The sequence below is a fragment of the Mustela erminea genome, chromosome 8, assembly GCF_009829155.1.
Source record: "Mustela erminea isolate mMusErm1 chromosome 8, mMusErm1.Pri, whole genome shotgun sequence".
Classification (NCBI taxonomy): domain Eukaryota; kingdom Metazoa; phylum Chordata; class Mammalia; order Carnivora; family Mustelidae; genus Mustela; species Mustela erminea.
The window spans coordinates 45,082,660-45,101,013 of NC_045621.1; the positions used below are offsets into that span (position 1 = coordinate 45,082,660).

The 18,354-nt window shown below is 49.3% G+C and overlaps 1 protein-coding gene across 2 annotated transcripts in view; it reads right to left on the reverse strand.

Moving 5' to 3' along the window:
* HDAC4 (histone deacetylase 4) overlaps window positions 1-18,354 on the reverse strand; it is a 288,152-nt gene that overhangs the window by 233,100 nt on the left and 36,698 nt on the right. Inside the window, exon 1 of one of the 2 annotated variants that reach the window (XM_032355375.1) lies at window positions 3,758-5,510. The exons of the other annotated variant lie outside the window; for it this stretch is intronic. The gene's annotated coding sequence lies outside the window, so the exon portion shown is untranslated. Of the gene's footprint in view, window positions 1-3,757; window positions 5,511-18,354 lie in introns of those variants that run through there. 2 annotated transcript variants of the gene reach the window in all.

Genomic DNA, 18,354 nt, shown 5'->3' on the forward strand with positions numbered 1-18,354 from the left:
CTCGGCCCCTGGCTGCTCAGCCAGAATAGGGCAGGCTCTTCCCAATGTTACACAAAAGTTAGTAAGTACCAACACCTCGGATCTGTTTATCATTTACAATTCTTCCCTAAAATCAGGACCCTCAACACGACTTCTGCACACAGGCTCAACAAAGGCAGAAACCGAGAAAGCTCTGGAAATCAGACAGCCAACTCAGCCCCCTGGCAGAACACGGACTTGGTCTGAGGGCTACTGTTGGACGGGCCCTGGACAGAACTCCCCAGAGCCTGCCCTGGGCCCTGCAGGTACCCAAAGCAATCCTGGAGATCCACTGGCCATGTTCAAGGGCATGGCCACATCCCACCCAGCTCCTGACCCCTCCTGCTTCTGCTAGTGAACCACCCCGGATAGCCATGCACTGCCTGGTGACTGCTTGGCCCCATGGCGACCACCCCGATGCAGACGGCCATCATCTCCCCTTCCAAAGGCCAGTGAAGGCCAATCCCAGGCCCCATCCCTGATGCGCCCTCAGTCTCTGCCAGCTGCTGCCTTCTGGGGCCATGCTCTCACGTGCCCATTGGGAATGTACACTCCTCGAGAGCACCCTGGAAGCCATGTCTCTGGCATCACCACCCATAGTAGGGCCCTGTCACTCTAGCCAATTGCCTGAACCAGCCATGAGAAAACTAGAAGCCAAGTCCTTCCTTCTCCTTACCCAGGAGGAGCCACAGTGCGGGGATATCAGTTTTGTCTCGGCCAGAGCATACTAACTAGTAAACTGAGGCCATGTGGACAGTAGTCACTTGTTTCTGGCGTCTTCCACAAGCCAGGCAGAGCCTGGGAGGTTGTCTCAGAGGAAAGGGCTCCCACAGGAACAGAGCGGGACGCAGGGGGCCGAGCAGCTCTCTGAAGCTCTCTGATGCTGTCGGAGAGGGCCTGGAGGACACGTTTTACAGAATGCTGTGGGAAGCCCCAGGGCCCAGACAGAGAGGGTCATGCCGCACCACCTTGGGAAAAGGTCCCTCGAGGCTGCAAGAACATTCTGAAACCTTTCTAAAGGTTACAGAAGACCCGCTGGAAGGAGGCAGATATCCCCCACGAAGAAGTAGGGATCAGTAAGACAGGGTACTAGAAGGAAGCAACACAACCATTTCAGTAAATAAATCCCATCTGTGCGGCCCTGTCCCCTGACGACAGAACACTCAGAGCCCTTAGCCCAGGGCTCCTCTGTGCACAGGAAGGCACTGGGCCCCTTTATCTCCAGCTGCCTGGCCTGCAGCTCCTCGGGCGGGCAGCAGGCTCTGGCTGAGCGTCAGGGGCGGTGGAGCTGGGCTTGGTGTTTATGTCTGCCCCAGACAGTGGAGGGTTTATGACGACTTACTGACGCAAGAGCTCCCCAACGCTGCATGCCAGAAATTAATCAGGGGAAGAGGAATTCTTTTTAAGAAACCACTTGGCGGCCACTGCCCTGCCTGAAAGGCTGAGTGTAAGCTGAGCTCTTCCTCCAGGCCCAGGGCCGCCAGGGAGCAGCAGCACACCCGGGACTCAACGAGCCACAGGATCAGGCTCAGCCAGAGGGAAAGCAAGGACCCCACAATCCCAGAACTGGGGTGCACAGACCCACTGCTGGGCCTGCCCCACACACCATGAACCACACCTCCCCAGACAGAAGGGTTATGCACCAGCCCTCTCGGAGCCCACACCACTCCAGAAGGCCTCATTCTGAGGGTCAAAGTGGACCACAGCCAGCTGTGCAGACCCTGAAGAGGTTTTCCTACTGGGAGCCATGGATGCCCCCCATCTTTGTCGTATGTTGCTAAAATTTTAAATTCTTTCTTAAGAGTTGTATTTTAAAGCTTACAATCATTCATCAGCAAAGCAAAGTTAAAACGCAGAGGGTTGAGCTTGGTGCCTCGAGTTGGTGGGGCGGGGCTGCCCTGGGGCCAGGCTGAGTACCCAGGAAGGCAGAAGAACAGCACTGCAGGCTTCTCTCACTCCCAATGTGTCCCCTGCGCCCCTCTGCTCACAGGGCTCCCCTGCTCACTCCCCTACTCTGTGCTACCTGTGCCCCCAAGGCAGCCCCTGCAGGGAGAGACCACGGCTAGATCAGCCGGGGAAGTAGAGGGCTGGCCTGTGCAAACACTCCTACTCAAATCTGCTTTCAGAAATGACATCTGGTCATTCTGCAATTTCAGTGGAAGGACAGAGAATATTTGTATTTGTCAAAAAGGGCACGAGTCTGATAATGCTGACAAAGGTGAAACTTGCCAGACACTCTGGGACTGGTTCTAGGCTTTCAATGGTTCTGGATTCCTGTGATGCTAACAGCAGGAGACATGTGGGCACGACCAGGCCCTGGGTGACCTGCCTGCCTCATGGAATCCCTGCAACAGCCTTAGTGGGTGAAGCCTCTGATGGCCTCATCCTGCAGAGAAAAGAACCAACCCCAGAGGGAGGGGCTCTGCTCACCTGGGGAGGGGCTGGGTGCTGGGGCCAGACAGTCCTCCCGCAGCATGGCAGTCCATGGAGAACAAAGAGGAGAAACAGAGGAAGGACACCATGAGTGGCCCCAAGTGGACCAAAAGCAGGCTTTCCATGGCCGCAGAGCCACAGGGCCTTGACCCCTGGTCCCGCATCCCCAGCTGTCAACCAGTGAACCTTCCATCCTGCTTCATGACCCTTCTGGCTGTGAGGAGGATGCGGAGAGGGCCATATGGAACGGGTGCTCCTGCCATGCCAAGATTTGCTGGAGCACCACCCTCCGACTCAAAAAGGCTGCACACAGCTATGGGACTGGACTTCCGCAGTGTCACGGTCAAGGGTGCACGGCCTCCACCAACACGAACTAATGACCCACTCACTCCTAGCTCACTCAGAGCAGCTCCTGTGTCATGATGTCACAGGGGCTGCACTCACAACCCCGAGGGTTGGCAACAGAGCCGGGGAAGCAGGACTGGCTCCGGCTGCAGTGCCTCCCAGACTCCAGCAGGGAGCTCAGCTGGAGGGGCTCCTACTTCCTGGACAGAGATGACCCATCCACCATGAGGGAAGAGGCCCACAGTCTACAGTCCGAAGGGCAGCCTGAGACTGAAGAGGAGACACCACAACACTATCAAGTGTAGCAAGGGACAGCTGCTCATCCTGCCTAATTCCAAAGGCCTGAACAAGGACTACGGGGACTCCAGCCCACTGCCTGGAAACAGGCCTTAGTGCCCATCCCAAGCACGCAAGGCTGCAGAAGGCCACATGGAGAAGAGTAGCTAAGCAGGAACATGGACTGCTGCCCTCCATGACCACCATCCCCTCCCCGCCGCCACTCCAACATCTACTGTCCAAGTGGAAACAGATCACCATTAACCCTGGGGAGTGGCGAGTGTTTACAAGTCTGCCAACCTTCACAACGTGTTTGTTTTGTTATCTCTAAGGAGCACACAGATTCCAGAAAACTATCTTGCTGCAATGCTCAAATGGTCTTCTGGTCGTAAGGCCCCACCTCCTGCGGGAGGAAGGGGGAGGAAACAGCTTCCTTAAAAGTGATCAATCTGTAATTCAATTTGTAAATAAAATTGTGTTTATTTTTAAATGATTTAATTAGCACTCACAGGAATAAAAGATACTTCTAAATACAATAGACCAAACAAGGTATTTATAACCTAACCATATGTTATGAAATGCACTGAGTTACAGAACAGAAAAGGTAAATTTAATGTGGAAAAATAGTCTGCCTCCACAGCAACCCCCCAACAACAAAATCATTAAAAAAGAGGAGCTGTCTTACCCTCCCAATCCCAGGGATAAAACAGTGCTGGCCTGCGGCTTACTTCCAAACGTTCCGGCTTTGGCTTCCACTTGGATGTGAGGCTCACAGGATCTCAGCACGGGAAGGCACAAAGAGACCGTCTAATACAGCCCACTGACTCCTCACATGGCAAACACGAGGCCAAGCAGCACACTTGAGCTCTGCCCAGTCCAGAGAGAGACCCGACGCTGGCATAGTCGTGACATGAAAGGCAGGAAAGGTCAAGTCCTCCGAACTCTTTCTCAAGCCAAATCCAGAATGAATTCTTCATTTATATGGGAGGGAAGAAACAACTTGGTAAAACCCAAGAGGGGAGGGGCTGGGGCAGGCAGGAAGTGCTCCACGAGTACTCCATGCACTTCACTCTAATCTGGGCGATTTTACCACTTAGAAGTTGCAACATAAACCACCTCATAAAATACCTGAATAAAATAGAGCAGCTCAGAGCTGAAGACAAATTTCAGTCACTTTAAAATATGCCCAGCAGTTATATCACTGCAACAGAAAGATCAATGCCAGCCCGAGTTGCCTGGAAAGTTCGATAGGAATGAACGTGGACAACGGCGGGCGACCTCGATCACGACCCTAGGGACATGCCATGAGTGTGGACAGGTAAACCTCACCAGCCATTCTGCCCACAGCAGACCAGCTGCTACCACACTAACACCTCAGCCAAGGCCAATGAACGCACACAACACGAAGTCTTCAGAGTCAAACGGCTACCGAGACAGCGAGGACTGGAGGGGCCAAAATGTGAGAAGCCAAGATCAAGGGGAGGCTGTATGTGAGCTCACGTCCCACCGTCCCCCACCCCCTTACCCCAGCACCAGAGGTGTGTGCTGACATACAAGCAGACCCTGGGGAAAGGAGATGGGGTCAGAGCCTGCTGAGGTGGATGGGTTCCTGTAGACACCCGAGATCCCAGCTAGGGTGCTTGCATACCAGGAGTAAGGATGAGGAGCACTACACTGGACCTCGCAGACACTGAAATCAGACATTTCACAAAAATAAAATAGTTACTGCAACAAGAAAGTGTAAAACTCTAAATCTGTACAGACTTAAAATAGCCTCGAAATATTCAAAAGCAACGGACAGAAGAGGAGGAAGGATACTAACCTGTGATTACAGCAGGGGTTTAAGTACCACTCCCAGCAACTGGCAGGAAAAAGAGGCGGCAAACCAGTGAAGTCAGGGGCATGCGCTGGAAGCAGTGAGCTTGACGCGGACTGCGCAATCAGGACAAGTCTCACCCGCCACACTCTCTGCCCGAGTCCATTAAACATGTACAAAATTGACTACACGGAGGCAAAGCAAAACTCAGGGAATTCTCAAAAACTGAAATAATATCAATAAATTCAGCGACCAAAGTGAAATCAGACTAGAAATCAATAACAAAAGCAAGATACTGAGAAATTCACAAACAAGTGAAATGAAGAAATACTTTCTGAGATAACCCGTGGGTCACAGAAGAAATCCAAAAGGGAAGTAGATATTATTCTAAGATGAATTATAATGAAAAATGATCGCTTGTGCAATCCAACTGAAGCCATACATAGGTTAAAGTTATTGCCTTAAGTCCTTGTAGTACACAAGAAAAATGTATGAAAAGAAAATTCAATGACCTAAATATTTTACTTAGTTTAAAAAAAAAAAAAAGGGGAAAGTAAATCCAAAGGATAAAAGGAAGCAATAGCAAGCAATCCAATAGAGATAATCAAGAAAATGAAACGTGGCAGCTGAAAAATATTAATATCCTAAACAAATGCAATGAAGAAAAAAAGAGAAGAAGTAAATAATATAAAGAATGAAAAAGTGAAAAAGGAGATGCCACTTCAAATCCTACAAACATTGCAAAGATGATGCAAAGGCATTTGAATAACCTTATATGAATACATTTGGAAATTCAAATGGACTGAAAGAACTTTAAAGAAAAACCAAACACATTAAAACTGACACAAGAGGGGTGCCTGGGTGGCTCAGTGGATTAAAGCCTCTGCCTTCGGCTCACGTCATGATCCCAGGGTCCTGGGATCGGGCCCCACATTGGGCTCTCTGCTCCGCGGGGAGCCTGCTTCCTCCTCTCTCTCTCTCTCTCTCTCTCGCTCTGCGGGCCTTGCTGCCTACTTGTGATCTCTGTCAAATAAACAAATAAATAAAAAACAAAACAAAACTGACACAAGAGGGGCACCTGGGTGGCACAGTCGTTTAAACGTCCAAATCTTGGTTTCAGCTCGGGCTGTGATCTCAGGGTCCTGGGATCAAGTCCCACATCAGTCTCCATGCTCAGCCTGGAGTCTATGGAGTCTGCTTGATATGCTCCTCCCTGATGCCCCCCCAACACCTTCTCTAACAAATAAATAAAATCTTTAAAAAAAAAAAAAAACGGACACAAGGAAAAACAGAAAATCTGCACAGTCCTGCACCCGTTGAGGGTGCAATTTACAAAGAAAACAGGTTCCAAGTCAGAGAGAACTCCAAATTCTTCCGAATACCTAAGGGAGAAATAACATCAATTTTCTCTCTTTGAGAGAATTTGCCAGTGGTCAGAAAACTACAGCCTGCAGACCATAGGCAAACTGTGGCCTGATTTTGTACCATCGGCTAAGGCTGGTTTTTACATCTTTAAGTGGCTGTTTAAAAAAATTAAAGAAGGTTGTGATCTCTGTCTGTCAAATAAATAAATAAAATCTTAAAAAAAAAAAAAAGGGGGGTGCCTGGATGGCTCAGTGGGTTAAAAAAATTAAAGAAGGAAAATATACAACAGAAGCCATATATGGTCCACAAGCCTAAAATATTTACCATCTGAGTCTTTAAAGAGAGACTCGGTCCACCTCAGGATTAGGCAAAGAGGAACAACCTCCCCACACTTGAAGTAGCAGCACAACCTGGATGTCAAAACCGGACAAGGCCATGTGCTTGCGCTCTGTATCTCTCTCTCTATAACAAATAAATAAAAATCTTAAAAAAAAAAAAAGAAAAGAAAAGAAAAGAAAACCACAGCTCAATCTCAGTCATGAATCTGGATGAAAGAAATTAATCCAAATCCAGTAGTATATAAGAAGAGTAATACACTAAAATCAAGTTGGATTTATTAAGACATGCAAGGCTTACTATTCAAAAATCAACTGCAAAAATTCATCACATGAATCAAAGGAGAAAAATCATATGATTAACAGATGCAAAAAAAATCCAATATATTGAGCTACATCGAATCAAAGTGCCATTCTGTAGACTAAAAAAGATCAAATATCTGCAATGTAATATGATTCGACCTAATATTTTAACACCTACTTCTGAGAAAAAAACTCAGTAACTCCAAGGAGGGAAGAGAAATGCACTAATGTGATAAAGCCTATTTGTACAAACCCACAGAAAATTTTGTACATAATGAAGATGTGCTGAGAATTCTTCCCTTGATTTTTGAACAAGACAGACACGTTCACTAGCACCGATTCTGTTTAACATTTGTGGGAAGGCCCTAGACAATGTAAAGACACAAGATGAAGACAAAATGCTTAAAAATGAGCAAAAAATAAAACATTCACTATCCATAGACAGTAAACATAAAAACCACAAAAGAACCTTCAGATAAACCAGGATAATATAAAGCAAACTCTAGAAGTGGTCTACAGACAGGTGGCTACACAAAAATTAATTACATTTCTAAATACAAACTCACAAACAAAAAAATAAAATTTTAAAAACAAACCAGCACCAAAAAAAAAAAAAAAAAAAAAAAAAATGTAGAGGGCCGCCCGGGTGGCTCAGTCAGTTAAGTGGTTAAGCATTTGTCTTAGGCTCAAGTCATGATCCCAGGGTTCTGGGATTGAGTCCTACATTGGGCTCTTTGCTCAGTAGGGAGCCTATTTCTCCCTCTGCCTACCTACACTCTCATGTTCTCTCCCTCTCTCTCTCTCTGACAAATAGATAAAATCTTTCTTAAAAAAGTACAAATAAATCTAACAAAAGAAACGAAAGACCTCAATACCAGAAACTACAAAAATATGACTGAAGAAATTAAGGAAGGCCAAATAAATAAAAAGATACATCATATTCGTGGACGGGAAGATTGGAAACAGACCGATATTAAGGCAAATCAATATAACCCCAAGGGAGATCCTAGTGGGTATTCTGCTGACATCAAAAAGCTGACTTTAAGTCATAAGGAAATGCAAAAGGTTAAGAAGAACCAAGACAAGCTTTAAAATGGTCCAAAGTGGAAAAGCCACATGACCAGATAGGAGGACTAATCACAAAGCTACGGTTAATTAAGACCGTGTTGTGCAGGCACACATGTGGACAGACAACAGCCCAGGATGAAGGGTAGACACAGACATACACGTACACAGATGCCTCCCTGAGGACCAGGGGGCACTGCAGAGAGGAGCAGACAGGATGAGTCTTTTAACTCAATCTTTTGGGCCAAATGAATATCCAAATGGGAAAAGTAAACTTCAATTACTACCTCATATCATGTTCTTTTTATAAAAATCAATTCCAGGCGGACCATAAATCTAAACGTGAGCTTCTAGAAAACCACACAGAGTATCTCCATGACCTTCAAGTAGGCATAAATAAAACCACCAATACAGTGGACTATGTTAAAAATAAGAACATCTGTTCATCCAAAAAAAAAAAAAAAAATCATTAAGGGAGAAAACAGCAAAGAAAAAAAAATCATTAAGGGAGAAAACAGCAAAGAAATCAACTAGCAAAGAACTCATTTCTCATCTATACAAATAAAACCTACAAACCAGTTAGAATAAAGACAACCTAATTTTCAAAACGGGCCAAAGACCTGAACAGGCGCTTCCCAGAGGAGGGCATCCAGCTGTCCAGTGCACACACGGAGCGGTGCTCCCAGCAGCCAAGAGCGCAGCTCATGCGGGCATGAAGAAGAAGGACACTGGGCATCGTCGAGCGTGGTGGGGCTCTCTCGGTATAAATGGGTATGGTCAGTTGGAAAGACTGATTGACACGCACATTATCTTTACCAAAAGGAAGACATGTGGACATGGATCAACCCAAGAATGCTGGGGGAGCACTCTAGGAAGAGACCCAAACTGGAAACTACCCCTAAGTGATCCACATCCAGAAACGATCCTGGAAGAAGCCAAACAGAAAGAATAAATGTTTTATGACTGCATTAATCTAAACTTTAAAAATGGGAAAAACTAATCCAAGGTGTCAGAAGGCAGGCAGCTGATTCCCAGGGTGGGGGTGAGAGAAGGAAGGTGCAGTGACCAAAAGGAGGCCAGAGGGGGCTTCTGGGGTGCCGACTGCTCCACTTCCCGGTGGGCATGGCAGTTACAAGGGCCTCCTTCTGTAGGACTCCATCCCCCTGAGCATCCCAGGTCTGTGCTCCCTTCAAGACACATGGGAGGCTTCAGCGAGAAACTTCCACAGGATGGGAGCTAGGCACTGTTTACAGCAGCCACAGTGTAAGATGGGAAACAAAGGCACATCTGACCACAGTGAGCAGTGTAGTGCATGACACTATGTCCCCGTACAACCATAAAAAAGAATATGGAAACTTTTTGTGCTCATTTACAATAATCCACAAAGGCAAAAATATAAATGCTGACATGTCTATGTTATGCCACCATTCACACAGCAGGGGAGCCTGAGAATACCTACAAATCCATTTCCTTAGCTCGGTTTTATTGGGCGACTGTATGACCATGTGAGCAGAGGGAGCTCCTGTGCAGGACACATGCAACAGCCTGCACCACGTCCCCTCCTCGTGACCCCTGGACTGCTGCACGGCACCCCGCACGGTGATGGAGCTGATGCTCAACCTGGCACTGGGGTGTCATGTCTCCTCTGGCTCCTCTCGGCCGTGACCATGTCTTAGGCGGCACTGGGGGACAGGGCAGGTGTCCACAGGGACACACCTCTCTACCGGACACGGAGGTGAGAGGGAGGGAGACGGCATGGACAAAGCACACTTGTCGTCACACAAACCCATTTGACACCCATGGCCCACGGCCAACACACCCCCAGTCCCCCCAGCGGCCCCAAACGGCCACTGGGTGCCACACCAGCAGTCCCCCAAAGTCACCACACCCATGCGCCTCACACCCAGGCCCCAGACGCACATGGGCCCCATGCTCCCACTGCCAGGAGCAGTTGACAGTCACAAGCAGGGAAGCAGAACGAGGCCTGAATCTGGCAGACAAGGAGCAGTGATCAAGCACTTCCATCTTCATTATGTGAGCAAGCCCGTCTGATGGCCTCCGCAACAACAGTCCAGCTGCAGGCTGCAGACCCAGCCCCAAGGGAGCCAACACAGCCTGGACCCAGCCGGGACTGGGGACAAGGGACCAACAGGGACAAGGAATGCTGGTTCGGTTTCATACGCTGCTAACCCAGTGGAAGGAAAAGAAAATGGGAAAGGGGAGGGAACCCCTCTGAGATCTAATCCCAGGGGCCTGGCTTAGAGAAAGATCCAGAAATGGGTCCGAGCAGAGGCCAGCCGTGCACAGGGATGGCCTTGGAGGAAGGTGAGGCTCAGCCCCACCCAGTGGCCGGCACCGAGCTGCTCACAGAAAAGAGAGGATTCCAGAAAGAGCAGGGGGAAATGCGTGTCCTCAGCTGGGTGGTCCACCCCAGCCCGGACTGTCCCACCACCATCCCCAAGCGAACTACTCCACAACCTTCCAGGGCGCCTCCCCTTGCAGCCCAAAGCTGAAGCATCCAGAGGCCCGGCCTCTCCTCCTCACCTCCCTCATCTCCCTCTGCTCCGCCAGGCAGCTTCCCAGCCACCCTCTCCTCTAACCTCAGCCTGATCTGGGTCCCTGCTTCCCTCACTCAAGAAATACCTGAAACTCTTTCTACGGGATGCCTTTTCAAATCTCGGCAGAGCGCACAAAAATCTGTGGGATTCCTGGGCCTGAGCTCACAGCCCCCCACTCCCAGGTGCAAACATCAAACTGCCTGGACTGTCTGAGCTGCCGAGAACATATCACACCCCAAGTTTACGCACGGTTCTCTTATAAGACCAAAACTAGAAGCTGACGTTCAGAATTTAACTGTGACCATATAAAAACAGGAGCACGTGAACCCCTATGCTTTCTGACTCAGCTACAGCTGCCATAGGATCTGGAAGGCCTTCGAGGTCCCCATTCCCAAACTGAGAGACCAGTGTGTTCAAGGAGAGTCTCAGCTCAGCTGATCCAGAAGATTCCATAAGCTTCCAAGGCAAAAGTGAGACACAGCCACCGCAGCCACAAAGAACATTTCAAAAGCCACAGGTGGAAGGTTCTAGAGCAGGATTCTTGGGCCACACAGGGCATGGCCCATGCCCCGCAGCTCATGGCCCACACCAAGTCTACCCAGGCTTGGTTTCCGCTTCCCCGTGATAAAAGAGCTTTGTTTCCAACAAGAACAAGTGCGTAGATTTGACTTGAAAGGCTTCCCAAAAAACTGCGAAGGCATAGGAAACCTGTATTTAACAAAAACCTGTGAAAATTATGTTTTTAGTTTACATAAAATCAGAAAATACAGAAGCCGGCTTTGTAGAAAACAATGGTAAAGATGTTATCTCAGTTAGTGATTTCAAGCAACGTCTCAAAAGGATTACAGGAGCTCACACATGGAGCTCCCTGTCCACTCCCATGCAGGTGAGCACCAGTTGCCCCTTGGATCCAAACTTCAGCAGGTTAAGAGTGAGGATGACCATCAGACCAGGTGTGGCAGGCCAGGCCCACATGATACTGAACCCCCATGCCCCTCCTCCTGTAAAAGGGTCTGGTTTTGACTGTAAACACAGGACGGCCCTACTTGGAACCTGCCTCCCCTGGGCTGTGGTGGAGGCCTCTCCGGGAAGAAAGAAAGAGATCACCCCCCTAGCCACCATATCACCATATCACCACTGTCTCTGAAACCACAACGCAGGCACTGGCCTGGAGGCAGACCCAAAGCCGGGGGCCCTTGGAAGGGCCAGGCCTGGTCCAAGGCCTTGTGCCCCACCCTACCCCCAATCAGAGTACAAGCAGGCCAGGCCAACAAACCCCCTGGATGTTCCTCCAGCAGAGGTGGCACAGGCTGGCACAGAGAGCTGCCTCTGGCCCGAGGTTCACCCAGCCCCTCCCCCAGCCCATTCCCCAGTGGAAGCCCAAATATTTCACAACTGGAGATTGTTGAGAAATGCTAAAATGATGTTCTTTCAGGCAATTTAAGCACATTGAGAAAGACACAAACGGCTCACTTCTTCCCACAGGTTGTCCTGATGTCTGAGATATCATCCCTCAGCCAGGGCAGGCTCATCACCTAGCGTCTCTCTCTCTCTCTCTCACACACACACACACACACACAGTCTCACACACATGCACATGGCCCAGACACACACACACACACACACACACACACACACATACACACACAGCCCAGAGGCCCTGAGATCTCCCGGGAAAGGATTACAAATGCTGCCTCCTTAGGAGCTGCAGCCAACTGGTCTACCAGATCCACACACAACCAGAGCCATGAGCAACCAGAAGACAGGAGAACACTTACAAACACAAACAGCCTGGCGGGTGGTTCTCCTGTATCAAGTCCTATGGACTCTTGGAGAGTTCAGGGAAAGCCCAACCAAGAGCAAAGAAAGGCACGTCTACACCCAACCAGGGCCACCAGGACACATGAGCCTGACCTCAACAGGGGCACCCGCCAACTGAGCATGGATTCACCACAGTGGGCCACAAGAGGCTGGGAACCTGCGAGCGTGATGAAACCCCCTGACCCCCCCAGTGTCTTCCTCTCCAACACAGCTGAGCCAGCACAGTCTCCACAGCCATCCAGGATGCCTTGTCACCTGCCAGGAGCTACCACTCCCTCACAAGGACACCCCCAGCCCTTCCAAGAATCAGGGCCAGACTGGCCAGAGAGGCTGACCTGTGCCTCTCACCTGCTCGTGTGGACGCAGTCCCACCCACCCTTCTATACTGCTTAGAAGAAACAATGTTATACAAAGAGCACCTGAAGGCTGGGGAGGAAAGAAGGGACCAAATCACAGAAAGATGAAAGAGCAGACAGACAGCTGGATCATTCCCGATGAAAACCTCTGCTTCCCATGTCCCCTGTTCACCCAATACTTTCTCAAACTTTCTAAAAACTCTTTCTGTCTACCAGTACCGATGAAAGAAATCCATTAGCCTGCCTTGCTCCATTTCCCTGATGCTGTGTGTATGATTACACTAGAGCAACCGGGGCCATGGGGGGCACGCAGGGGTCTGGGGTGAAGAGCGCTTCCCCTGTACAGCCATGTGGACGCAACAGGCATCTGGGCAAAGACAGTGCTGGGCCATGCAGCTCTTGGAGCACAAAAGAACGGCAAGCAGGTTTGCATTCTGCGTGTCGGACCATGGTGGGGAGATGGGGCCTTAAGAATCAGCCAGTCAGCCCCTGGTCAAATCAATGTGAACACGAGGAGCACCAAGAACTCTGCACATGCCGTTCGATTCTGAAGGGAGAATTTCTGCTCCACACATGCACACCAAAGCAGGTGTGAGTGGGTTAGAAAGGGCTCTTCATACAGAGTCTAGAAAACCTCAGGGAGCTGACAGCAGATCACGTGGAATTCTCTGGAACTGCAACAGCATTTCACAGATCCCACCAAACCAACAAGTCAATGAGAAACCCGGTTATAGTCAACATCCAGTTTCTACAAAGGATTTCCTAGGAGAATTTGCATGCATTTCGAAAGGAATAAATCTTTGCCAGGAATACAAACAGACCACAGTAGAATCCAGCTCTTAAAACGCAAGGTTTCCTCTTGGCTTTGGCCCTCAACAACCAGGTCTTAAAGGAGCGACCTTCTAAAACATGGCCTAAGAGTTTCAACGTTCCAAAAGTGAACGGCCGCCCACTTCAAGCATGCCCCAGAAAAGGTTCACCAAGGACAATGAATCCTCAACTTGGACAGCGGGCGCTGAGCGCTGGTGCTCCTCGGGGCCATGGAAGGTAGTTTGGTATAGAAAACACTCCCCCATCGGAGATGATTGCATACTTAACATCACGGCACTTAACCTTAACCACGGCACTTAACCAACCTTCCATACTTCTTTACAAATGCTCTTTGAAATGGAACAATTAGATATAAGACAGCTATGTATTTTATTTTAAAAACTGTATCACATTTTAACAAGCCTCACCTACTACCTTTCAAAAGGAAACAGTATTAGCAAAAGTGAGGAAATGGTGGCAATACGGCACATTGTTTTTCACATTAAAACCCCAAAGCATGGAATGTTACAGTTCCAAGTCAAGATCATTGCATTCAAGGGACAGCAGCAGGAATGCTAGGCGGGGGAGGGGTGATAAGGACCAAGGATGACAGGGAACCTGAAGTCCAATAGGACAAAGGGCACCCTAGAATGTCTGGGTTTACGACCCTAAGAGATGACCCAAGCCACAAACCCCATGCAGCCCTCCTGGGGAGCAGCCGCCTTGCTTGCCACCCTGCGTGGGCTGCTCATCCAGGACCAGGCTCCCGTCAGCTGCTGCGCTCGATGTGCATGTGCAAGAGGCAGAATTTATCTCTTCTATTTGTGTTCTAAAAAGGGGAATGAAGGGAGGGGCCACTATGGAACTAACAGAAGGCTTCTTTTCATCTACACTGCTCTTACCACTCCTTAAAGGCCAATATGCCCAGTATCTTACTGATTAAGTGGCTAAGAGCAAACCAATTTAAAAACACAAAGCCAAATAGGCTTCTAAAAGTTTGATTTTTTAGATCTGAATTTTTCTTAATTGCTATTTTTCTAAGATTGACTACTTTTTATCATGTTCTCATGAAATAAGCAAATAAAAAGCTCTTAAGTAGAAGTAAAATGAAAAGTTTCAACTCAAACTCCCAAATTAACCAGGCCTGCCAGCCACCCAGTCAGCCTACCATCCAGTCCCAGTCTCCAAGGACTGGCGGAGAGAAGTTCAGCCTAAGTCCAGAAATATCTCAAGTCACAATGCAAGCAGCACCAAAGCCAACTTCTACCACAGCAAAGCCACACTCATTTAAACTGATGGAACACAAAGCGTGTGTCACAGCGAGAAGGGGCAGGAGACTTGTCGGCCCCTGCAGGGGTCTTGGAACCAAGGGAATTAGGGCCATGTCACCCCTCCTACTCCATACCCCATGCCCATCTCTCTGCTCCTAGTGTCTTCCCTCCACCGCACCAAGCTCTCAGCTCCAGGCCCTTGGGCCACACCCCTGGTGCCTGATCTGGGCAGGTAAGCTCCTTCCCTGCTTTCCAACCTGCTCCCCTTCCAGTGCCCCCACCCACCTCCTCTCATTACCTGAACCACACACCACACAACCTGGAAGCTCCATGCAAGTCAGCTGGATCGCCTCCTGACCCAGCCCAGTGCACCCAATGTCCACCAGCTCAGGGTACATGCCCCTTAAGGGCAGGGAACCAATTCTCCAGTGAGCCACCTGACATGAAGCTCAGCCCCCCGCAGCAGTACATCCCAGCTTCCTTATCTACAAAACAAGAATCATGTGTGCTAGCTCGCTTTACAGGGTCACCATACCACACAAACGGGACAGGTGCAAAGCACAACTCAGAATGAACAAGCTGTTTGCTCCAGCGTCCCAAAAGCGCGGCGCATCTTGACTCAGAGTACGGGAGAAACCGACTCGGATCTGTCATTGTAAGTAACCTCTACAGTAATGCAGAGCCCAGCCCAGCGTGTGGAGGTGGCCACACATCTCCACACTTGTCCGCACCAGACCTGCCCGCTGCTGCCGGGCGCCTCAAGGACAACCTTTCTGTTCCACTTGCTGCGCTGCACTCAATGGCGTCTAATCATTCTCGTGCTGGGTTTTCTATGTCAAATACATACCGCGAGTTCATTCTTAAATTTCAATATCATTAATCATCCAACATTCAGCATCTCAGAACTCCGAAATTTGCATTTCTACAATGGTGGCTTTGAAAAAAAGGACATAAATGCAAATGTTCCACATACTGTATAAGAATTTTCAGCGAATTGCCAAAACAAACCATCAATGCTCCATTGAGAGTGAATTTTCCAAGCTCTTCATAACGACTGAGTATTCGTGATTTTTAAAAGACAAAACACAATTTGAGGATTAAAAAAAAGAGAAAAAAAAAGTGGGTTGAAAAAGAAGTCGTTATGTCTCCATCATTTCCAGAACAAACCTTGACTGATTGAGATCCCAGATAATGATAGCATGAGGGACCGGGGATGGTGGCAGTTTGGGAGCTGCGAATGTTCTTGTGCCGGGTGCTCCAAGAACGCCTGGCAGACCACCACTGCAGACGGGAGCCGCACCAGGGTCTCTGGAAAGCTTTCTTGTAGAAGGCAGGCCAGTGCAAGATGTGTGGTGTCTCTCATCTGAACCTCGGCTGGGACCAGTAAGGCAATTCCTGCCACCCGCCCTGAAATATCTGCATTCGGCTGGGCATCAGGAACGGGTCTGACTCCTCCCATGCCCCCCAGCGCGTGTTCTCGGGGCTCAGTCTTGCTGCCCCTGCCCAGAACTCCCCCCGAGTTCATCAACCACTGGGGGCTCCCTCACACTTTTCCAGAAGGTCCTGAAGCACTCTCCTCCAGCTGTCACCGGCTGCTCCCATCCTCTGGCAGCCAAAAACTAAGGCTGTGTCCCCTCACCTAAGCTGCGGGACTCCCAGCACCCCTCCTCCAGGCCTCATGCAAGGCCACTCCCAGCTCCCCAGCTCTCCATCTGCCACTTGAGGCCCAGGCCTTTGCTCAGGGTCCACGGCCCACCTGTAACCAGCGGCTCCAAACCAATGTCTTCCCTGTGTTGATGACATGTCCTCAAAATGCATTTCCTACCCTTAAAACTCTGGAATATTACTGAGACATTCAATCATGGCAAAGCATGATTTCAGTGACATACAAATGTTCCTTTCTGAGATAATTTCTTTTTTTTTTTTTTTTTTCTGAGACAATTTCTATATTAAAACCTAAGAGCCTTGGCAGCCAAACTGGCTGAAACAAACAGACTTAGGTTCAAACAGAGAGAAAGCAGAGTGCACAGAGGAAGGAAGCCCAGAGCCCCAACTCAGACCAGCCTGAGGCATGGCCTTGTCCCTGGAGACGTTCAGAATTCAAATTTGACGACAGTTTGAAGAAATCAGACTATGTCGAAATTCACTAATCACTAAGTTATTGTTAACATAGTCTTCCCAGCTGCTTTTATGTGGATGGGGTATTTCACACTGAACAAAATATTAAGAAATCAAAGAATGGTCCAAATTAAAACACTGATCTTAAATACACAAAGTTTTCCCCAAAATAGTTCTCCTGCTTTTAACCCCATACCATACACCCTCACAAAGAAAGATATAGGGAGAGACAGGACACTCGAGTGACTCCACTGCAGGCCGGCTCAACCGGTTTTCTAGCAAGAGCACAGTTTGGGAGACCACACACGAGTCCTTGAGACCCCACTGCGGGCTCCCTGGGATTTACAAGGAGGGCGGAGGAAGAAGGGAGCCTTTGCTTGTCCTGCTAGGAGGTCCACATGCGCATCCGGCCTCTCTTAGTCCTGCCTCCAGAGCAGATGCCCTATGTCCCAATCAGGCCATCCTGACCTGTTCGGGCACATCCCCAGTGGGGAGAGGTGTAGAGCACTGCATTAGGCGAGAAGCCTAATGTTTTCAGAACCTGCTCTCATTCTTCTCACTATCAAAGAGGAGTTCTAGCAGGCTGGATCGCCCAGGCCTTTCCCCAGGCTGCTGCTCATCATTAGGAATAGTTACTCAGAGCCATAAAACCCCAACAGCTAACAGTTTTACGTCAGAGAACCAGGGCCTGGCTCTGGCAAAGTTCAGAAAGCACAGCAATAAAATCATACCGCATACCTCACCCAACACCAGCGGGAGTTTTAAAGAAAAACAGGGAAGAGAAAAATTATACATATCAAACAAAAACGACATTTTATCATCAGGGCAAAGCCAACAGACACAGCCAAATGTGAGGAGGGACCACATGGGGCTGGGCTCTCCCCAGCCTGGTGGGGCGCACCACACAGCCACACAGGAGCACAGCAGAGCAGGGACAGCCAGGGGACGGGGGAAGGCAGGCACCCAGCCAGGGACACTAGAAAGGGCACAAGTGAGCCGTGTGAGCGCACAGACAGAACTTGTCCCCTCAGGCTCAAGAAAAGTGAGGATGGACACCTACAAGTTTCCCATTCCAAAGAGCAAACCGAACAACTAGTGTTTCCCTTCTTCCCAGAAGGCCACGAAAAATGACATAAATACAAATTCAAATGGATGTATGGTAAAGGTAGACAATGGGAAGATGGCAGTGTCAACAGACAGAAACTCAGGGGAACCTCCTAGAAAATACAAATCCCAAGGGATCGACATGATGGAAAGCCAAGCGCTAGGAGCAGAACATCACCCGGGCGGGCCACAGCCTCAGGAAGGAAAGGCAGCCATGGCGTGGCCCAACTCACAGCCTACCACGGGGCCACCGGTGTGCCCATGTGTGCAGGGCTGCGCTGGGGGGAGGGCAGGTTCCTGAGAAGACCCGTGGGCTAGGAGAAGAGGGAACGCCCGGGGGCTTCAGGCCCACCACATACC